At 55.1% G+C, this 8689-nt stretch overlaps 1 long non-coding RNA gene across 1 annotated transcript; it reads left to right on the top strand.

Moving 5' to 3' along the window:
- Nucleotides 1-410: 410 nt before the first annotated feature.
- Nucleotides 411-1510, top strand: LOC135307723 (uncharacterized). Its single transcript, XR_010368392.1, has 4 exons — nucleotides 411-496; nucleotides 698-769; nucleotides 856-954; nucleotides 1397-1510. It is a non-coding gene; the product is annotated as an uncharacterized LOC135307723 (long non-coding RNA).
- Nucleotides 1511-8689: the final 7179 nt, after the last annotated feature.

Here is an 8689-nt window from a genome sequence, read left to right as displayed (position 1 = left end):
AGACTGGAATCGTGACATGGGTTTTCAGGAAGTCCTGATGAAGGATGATTTGAAGTTCCTGGAGGATGCTGGAGGCAAGTTTTCATTCTGCCCTTCCTGAGTGAATAATCAGGATCAATGCAACAAAAGCTCATTTATAAACCATTTCCCTTAACATTATGTAAACGCTGAAGGATTCTGAGAATCTTTCCCTTCTCCCTTCTGGATCCCTGAGGGATCCTTCAGGATCGCTGTCAGTGGGACGAAGGAGCATTGATCTTTCAGTCTTCCTCCCGTGTGCTGTGCCAGTGTGTCCTTCCGTGTGCTCTGTGCAGTCAAAGAGAAGAGCAGGGAGGGAAGGGGCCGGGCCCAGGGCTGTGCCCCGGGGCTGAGCCTTGTGGGCAGCCTGAGGATCTCCTGCAGTGCCACAGGAGCTCTTCTGTCCTGCCTTTCTTTGCAGCTGAACCTGCCGGTGAAGGCCCCACATCCAGGACTGAGGCTCTGGGAGATGCTGAGGGTAGGTCAAGGCCTTTCCCCTGGGAGAGCTGCCAGCTCAGAGCCCAAAGCTGGGCCAGGGAGGCAGCGCTGCAGGTGCCAGCACAGAACCATGCACGTGTGTGCCCTCGCCTTGCGCGATCCCCTCACCGCTCCTGCGGCTCAGTGGTGCCCGTGCAGATCAGCAGAGATGGCAGAAGCTTCTGTGGCTGTTGAGTTACAGGTGTGTCTGCAGGGAGGACTTCTCCAGCTCCAGGGCTGGATGCTTGGCCCCAACCCAGCTCCCATGGCAGGGGTGAGTAGTGTGTCCCTGCTGACACCACAGGCTGAGCCCTGCTTTTGCGGGACCCATTCCTGGGAAATGGAACTCTTTCTCTTAAGGTCCTCCAAAAGGGAAGACCCAAGATACTGCAGCCAAAATGTCTCATGAGGCAGATGAATTCCTGAGAGAAACACAGAAGGAAGCACCCGGAGGACAAGGTGGGTGCATTTCCCTCATGCTTCCCTGGGACTCAGCAGCCGGGGGCTTTGGCTGCACATCTGGACACGCCGTGCCCGGCACAGCAGGAAGGGATCCATGGCAGCCTCGCTGCCCCGCTGCTGCTTTCACACCCTGCAGGGCTGTTTCCCATTCTGGCCTGGCTGCAATTCCTCCCCAGCCTCTGCAGGATGGAATTTGGCATTAGCTGATAGGGTGCCCCAACTGTACTGTGGGCCTGAGATCCCCTGCCATTTCCCAGTCTCTGAGAAATCAGGCGGTGTAGCTGTTTGCTCATGGGAGTGCACTGGCCTAGCCCAAATTACCTGGGATTTTTCCTGGTCTTTATCTGTGACTTTGACAAGCATTTCCTGATGAAGATGCCACTTCCCCAGTGGGGAATGTTTCCATTTGATCCAGTTGTCCCTTTTTTCCTTTTTCAAGTGATGGACCAAAAGGCTCTGCAGGAGGAGGAACACTCAGGGAGAAGCAGTGGCTCATTGGCAGCCCCTGCTGCAGGAAGGAAGGCGATGCCAGACATGGGCACAGGCACAGCAGGTAATTGCTGTGCCGGGCTCAGGCCTGGCCGGGGCTGTGTGGCAGCAGCTCTTCCCCCAGGGCCTGCCCTTGCCCGGCCCGGCAGCAGCCAAAGCTGGAGGCGCCTGGGCTTCCAGGCCTCTGGAGCTGGTTCAGAGCCCCGGGGAAACGGGACTGGTGCAGCAACGTCCCTGGCGCTGCAGCTGCTGCGGAGCTGGCCCTGAGTGCCCAGAGGCCCAAGGCACAGGAGCAGCCCCGAGCGGGAGCCCTGCCACCAGCCCAGGGCCAGAGCCAGCCCTGGCTCCTGACTGGGCAGGGGCTGCGCTGGGTCCTGACAGGGCCTGAGCCTGTCCCCTGGGGCTGGGGGAGCTGTCACGGGGCAGGGAGTGCCAGGGCTGGCAGTGGCTGCTCAGGGATGGCTTTGGCCCGTGTCCCTGGCAGCAGCCACTGCCCAAGCAGCTGCGCTGCCCCCGGGCTCTCCTCCCGGCCTGTTGGGCTTTGTTGGCTGGCACAGCCTGTGCCAAGGGCCGGCAAGGTGCCTGCAGGCCCCAGCTCTGGGGGAAACAGAGAACGTCCTGCCCGTATCCACCGTGCTGCCAGCTCAGCAGTGCAGCACAGCACGGGCTCACGCTTCCCATTGCTCCTACAGATGCAGCTGGCACCACAAGACCTGTTCCCAATGCCCAGGATGGCCTCGGAAGTGGTTTCTGTCAGGGAACAGGCTGCTGGCTAGGGTTTCTGGCAGGCGTGCTTTATTTGGAGCTTGTCTTCATATTGTGCTGCATTGGAATCTGGTATTCTTGGAACAGAAAACAGTGAGTGTTTTGTGCTCTCCCCCTCCAACAGCTTCTTTTGAAAGTCTAACATGGACAGGGAACATTCCCATTGAGGCTGCAGTGGAGTTGTGGCCAGTCCATGATAGTCCAAATAACTCTCCTGAGGGTTCTGCTGCTGCCCAGTGCTTCCATTGGCCTCTCAATTGCTGGGCCTTGTCCTGAGGGCCCCGCTGGGGCTGCAGCCAGAGCTGGCTCCCACTGAGGCTGCCTGGCCAAGAGCAGCCCCAGGGGCACGGGGCAGAGGCAGAGGGAGGTGGGGAGGAGAAAGAGCAGGGCCGAGGTTGCCCTTGAAAGGCAGAGGCGCTCTGGGGCCCGCTCCTGGCCAGGGACCCTGCCCAGAGCCGTGCCCTGCTGGCCGGGGCCTTGAGGGGCAGCTGTCCAGCTGGGCCCAGCTGTGCCAGCAGATCCAGCCGTGCTGGGGAGCCTTGCCAGCTCTGGGCCCTGCTGTGCACGAGGGTCCCTGTGTGCCACTGGCAGCTGGGGCCTCAGCCACCACCTCTATTCACAGGTGCTCGCGTGTATCTTCAGAAGACAAACCTAAAAACAGAGGCAATGACAACCTGGCAGTTTATCCCAGCTCTTCCCTTCTGCCCCTATCTGCCCTGCCGTGGCTGCATCCCCGCCATGCGGCCGTCCCAAAACCCACCCCTCCTCAACGAGACCCTCTGCCCCTGAGCCCCCTGGTCCTGTTCCCCAGCCAGGACTGAAGGTGGGCAGCCCTTGCCTGGCAGGGCAGGGCTTGTCCCACATTTTATGTTTAAATAAAGAATTAGAGTTTTCACAGCTATGTCCGGTTGGTAGCACCAACAAAGCCCACCCGGCACCAGCACTGACTGAGCTCCATGCCCAGGAGCAGCCGTGGATGCCCACGGTGTGGGCAGGCAGGAGCCAGGCAGGGGCTGCTGTGCCCAGCGGCGGGGCCCCGAGGGGATGGGGGAGCCCATGCTGAGCGTCCCTGGGCTGAGGGCACATTTCCTTCCGTGGCATCATCTGGGCCTGGACCTGAAGAGGCTCAAAGGGATATTTTGCTGTCCCTGCTGAGGGGTGCAGGGATCCCTCATGAGGCACAAAGGAGTATTGATGGCCTCTCCTAAGGTGTGCAGGGATCCCTCATGCGGTGGGCAGCAGGGTTAAATTTGAGAGGGTTTTTACTCTTCTCAGCACAGCACAGGGACACTTGGCCGAGGTTTTGCCAAGCTGGGAGAAAGCCTCTTGCAAAGGCTTGGGCCCAGCCTGTGGGCACAGTGGGCGGGCGCAGCCCATCCCCTGGGCCACTCCGGGCTGCTCAGGCCGGGCCGGGCCGGGCCGGGCCAGGCTCGGGCCCCGGCAGGGAAGGGCCGCGGCCCTGGGCTCTGCTGAGGCTGCTGAGCTCCGGCCTGCCCTGTGCTGCAGCCCAACACATTGACAGCCATGGCCGTGCCCTGGGCCACCGCAGGCACCCGGGGCTACAGCTGAGGCCGCGCCTTCTCCCACTGAAGGGAGGCTGGCTCTGTTCCCTCGCAGGGCACAGCTTAGCTCCCAGCACCTTTGGGAACCTGCCTGCCGGGGAAGTGCTGAGGGGCAGAGTGTTCCAACCCTTCTCACTGGGAAGTGTGTCTGGTGGTGTGGGGATTTTAAAATTTTTTTCCCTCTGAATTTGTGTCCTGCCAGAGGGTTAAGTTTGCTTGCTCTCAGTAGGGTGCTTTTCTTCTTGGCAGTCAGTGGGGCTTCAATGCAGCCAGGGTTGAAGGAGGATCTCTGGCCGCTTGGGCTGTGGTTGTGGGACACCTTGGCTTCATCCTTCCTTTGGCTGTGATTTGCACTGGTGCTTGTGCAGGCATTTTATGGCAAGTGGCTTCAGTTTGTTCCTCTTGGTACCAAAAACCGAGAATAAACCTCTTTAACACCACTGTAGTATTAAGAGGCAGGCCTTACTTTCTTGACTTGGTGGATGCACAGGCCAATGGCATCACAGGGCCTTCTTGGTGGGGTCTTCAGATACCCTGGTGGTCACTGAAGAAGGAAGCTGATTTTTCTGGGAAAAAGACAGTTTCCCATGTGTGGAAAAGAATAACCTCTCACTTCCCCATCCTTTTCTATACAAAGTTATACAGGCAAGTGCATCCATATATCTCTATTTTCCTTGTCTATCTATCTATCTATCTATCTATCTATCTATCTATCTATCTATCATCTATCATATTAATCTATTGTGGTGTTGCATTTCATTCAAATGGTATGCTCTATCTTGAAAATGTACCCCTCAAAAATGTATGATTTATTCCAACCTGTGTTCCTCCCCTGAAGTCCCATGAATCTGCAATCCCATTGGCCCAAATCGTATTTCGTGCCCACTTTGAATTTCCCTCTTAAGCTGTGCGAGGAAGACCAGATTCTCTCATGGCCCATCTCTCCCCTAGGCTCGCCCTCTCTCCCCCTTCCTTTTGCCTTTCCCCCTTCTCCCTCTGAAACCATGTTACTCCCGGGGCTGGGACCCCCAATAAACCCTCATCTAATCAGCACCCTCAGAAGCCGTGTGGAGTCTCCTTGCGTGCCTGCTGCTGCCAGCGAACTCACAGCCCAGGGGGCCCTCCGGGGACTCCCCGGGGACCCCCCCCCCCCCCCAAACAAACTGCTACAATCTATGAAATGTTTCTGTGATTTCCTTCTTGCTAGACATATGCAGGCTTGTTTAGATTGACTGTGAACCAAAATCCTGCAAAGCTGGAAAATGACTGGTGGCCATCACTCTGATTTCCTTAAAAGCCATTTTTCATTCTAATTTTTTCATCTATGGTGGCTGGTAAATACCTGTCTTCCTTAAGCTATGTGCTGGCAATACTGGAGGTAGAAAATAACATAATGCTGCATAGTTTAGATACTTGATAGTTTCCTTGTGAAATTTTATGGCAGTATCTCCTGCCCCAAAACTAAAGCAGCAGGTCAGCTACTGAGCACAACTTACTGCATAGCTGCAGCTCATGTTTCTACAGTGGAAGTGGCTTTTTGTTTTTCTGCATGGGTATGAAACACTACCAATTGAAAGGCCGTTTACAGAGCAAAGAGCCTTGTTAACTGTTGCCTGGACTTTGGGAAGGTGGTAGTTGTTAGATCAATACCCAGTAAACTGCCGAAATTAATTTTTGTGACTACTCTCTTGTGATTTTGGCCTGGCTTCTTTAGGAGGTTCAATTTTCATTAGAAATGGCACAGTGGAGCCAGTGCTGCCTCAGGACAGGTGGAGCTGGGACAAATGGCTCATTGATTTTGATCTCAACAAAAAGCCACCTGAGCTCCTCATGACAGCAACCCCACGGACTGGAAATGGATCCATTAAAACTAACTCATCATAGAGCTTTTAACTCGAAGCTCTGACCCATGGAGCTTGCTCAGTTCTGCCATGGAGGAAGGGAGTTTGAAGACAAAGAGGTTTAGCAAGGAGATCCATGTACAACAAAAGTGCTTCTATTTTAGCAAATGAAGTATCTTAGATGTGAAACTTCATCCGTACTCCAGTCTTATCCTTCCATTTACCCAAATTCTCTGTCTTAAATCCTTTGTCAGTAGGAAAATATGACAGGGAAGTGTAGATCCTCCTTTCCTTCTTGAGCTGGGCAGCTTGTAACCTTGTCTTCTCCGACAAACAGGAGCAGACAAATGGGAATTTTGTCATGAAACCATACTTGGGAAAGTTTGCCCTGTGTTTGTTTTTGTCCCAAAGTAACTGAGATTCATCGGAGTATTTACAAGCCCTAAAGGATGGATTTATTTTGCTTGCTAGAATTTTGATTTTTTTAGACCTTTTCTGCTGCAGAAGAGCCTGGCACTTGCAGAACTCTTACCCCATGCACTTCTCCAGTGCTTCTTGCAGAGAATCATGTGTTGTGAATGAAACTTTCACAGTTGACTTCTGCCTCCTTTCCTGCCACTGTTTTGTTCTTTTCCCATTTATAAGGACACAGGTGAACTAGAAATGTTGTGGTCAGGTGTGCTCTGTGGCTGCTCTGTGCTCAGAGGAGCTCTCCTGGATGTACAGCTTAGCATCTCCCTCTTTAAAGGGCTGCCCGGCTTCCTCCTGTCCCATCTCGTGGGTCCATCTTTTCATTCCCTTTTAATTTAAAATACTTCCACAATTTAATATTAAATGCTAGGTAAAAAAATCCAGTGGCACTCCCAGATAGAAAAAAATATGTTGTGTGTAACCCAGAGGAGGAATTCTGCTGGCAAAGTGATGGCTTTCCACTGAAGTGGATCAAACAGGTGCTCAGTTGGATGCTGGTGCTTAAGTACTTTTCTTGTGGCTTGAGTGTCTCATGGCAACAGCCTGAGATTTTAATAGCAGAAAGAAGGGATTTCCTGCTAATTTTCCTCTGAGAACTGTCACCTGTACAATCTTTTCCAGCCTCATGTAGTCTGACCTGTAACTGCTCCAAAGCCTGGTTAATTTTTTTAATGCTTTTGAAATTTTTGGTCCCATTTGCAGAGAACAGGAGGGTGCTGGCTATTTTTTTTCAGGTGCAGTGTATTTTTACTGGGGGCGGGACTGGGTTTAGTTTTACCTTCCCAGCATCAGCTGCACTGATGCTGGGAAGTTACTCTCTCTTATTCCAGTTACTCTCCAGGCTGGTACGTGCAACCCCAGTGGCAGCAGTGGTAGATTGAACTGTGCCTGGGCTGGGTTGGCAGGGGAATAATCCTACTGCATCCATGATTTTCCCTCCTGGGCACCTGCAGCAGGCAGAGCTGTGCCCTCCCACTGAGGCTGCCTCAGCCAGGAATGCTTGCAAAATCCCCGTGCTCCTTTTGCACAGTTCTGTTTTTTCCCTGGCAGAAGCAGGGCTGGTATCTCCAGACCAGGGGACATGGTGACACTGGGTGTTGCCATGGAACGTGGTGACGCTGGGTGTTGCCATGGGACAGGTGAGTCCTTGAAGGCACACACTTGTCCCACTGAGCTTGGAGCCCCTATTTGGAGATCAGCTGCAGACGACTGGAAAAAAGAATGTGGCATCTCCCAGTTCAAACAAACAAACCAGAAAACTTTATTTTGAGGGATGAGGGGGCCAAACAACAGGGGTGGGTGCTCGTCTGGTCCTGCCCTGGTTTTCCGGCCGACTGTAGGGCTTTTTATCTCGCAGCTGCCGCCGCAAGACGTGCCTCACACGAATTGGCCCGGATTGGGAGCGGGGCAAGATCCAGGGGGGTATGTATGGGGCTGTTTGTTTCCTGGATGACTGAGATTCCTGGGACAGCCTCAATGCCACCTGGCTGGTGGTACCAGCACTCTGGGCTGGACTATCCTCCAACCTGCGGCGCTTTGCCAGTGGGCTCTTGGGTGCCTGAGGATCCGTGTCTCCCCGTGGGTGGCCTCGCTTCAGGCCCTGCTTTCGGCAGGGCAAGCTGCTGCTGGTGACCAGCCCCATGGCCTGGGACCACCCTGACACCTCCTGAGGGGCTGGACCATCCTCCAACCTGCGGCGCTTTGCCAGTGGGCTCTTGGGTGCCTGAGGATCCGTGTCTCCCCGTGGGTGGCCTCGCTTCAGGCCCTGCTTTCCGCAGGGCAAGCTGCTGCTGGTGACCAGCCCCACGGCCTGGGACTGCCCTGACACCGCCTGAGGGGCGGTGCTGGGGCTGCTGGTCTCAGCACGCAGCAGTGGCACGCGGTTGAGCCGGATGCGTTTTCCTTTCTGGCTGCCCGAGTCTTGTGCTTGCTGTCTCCATGAACGGCGACGAGCCTGGTCCGGCCTGGCATGTCCGGAGAGGCAGCTGCCGCTCTCTGCGTCTGCCTCTGCCCGGTGACACGGTGTGCATTGGGGAGAGAGAGAGGGGGCAGGGGGAGTGAGCACCTTGTAGAGCTCAGGAAATGTCCCTGCAGCATTGTCCCCAAGGCCCTGCTGGCTGGCTAAAGGGCAGGGGAAGTGCCGGTGCCCACAGCCCAGCCTGGCTCCTCTGGCCCATGAGAGGAGGGCCTCTACTCTGGGGTGATTCTGTGGATCTCCTGTTTCCCCTTTCTGCTGCTCTTGGCCGCTCCCCCTCTGCCATCTGTGGGGAGGGAGACTTGGCTCTCACCTCGCTCCTTGCCAGGGGGACGCTTCTTAGCAGCGTTCTGCTGCACCATTGTGGGTATGGAGGAATGCCTGGATGGTCTGTGCCACAGCACTGCCGGCCTTTCTCCTCCTGACAAAGCCTTCCAATCCTTCCTTGAGTGAAGAGAGATGCCTCAGAGACACCAAAACTCGCTCAGCAGCCTTGGGCAAGCTCCCTCTCGGGATCCTGTCCTCAGCTCTGAGTGCAATGTTGATGTACAGCAACGGTTATACCTCAGGCCTCCCTGGAGATGTGCCCGTGACCTCACAATCGGTGAGTTCTGCGTGCCCCACTCCCC

This window comes from Passer domesticus, chromosome 9 (genome assembly GCF_036417665.1).
Source record: "Passer domesticus isolate bPasDom1 chromosome 9, bPasDom1.hap1, whole genome shotgun sequence".
In the NCBI taxonomy this organism is placed as follows: Eukaryota; Metazoa; Chordata; class Aves; order Passeriformes; family Passeridae; genus Passer; species Passer domesticus.
Note: the sequence above shows the minus strand (reverse complement) of the source record. Positions and strands in the feature narration are given on the sequence as shown.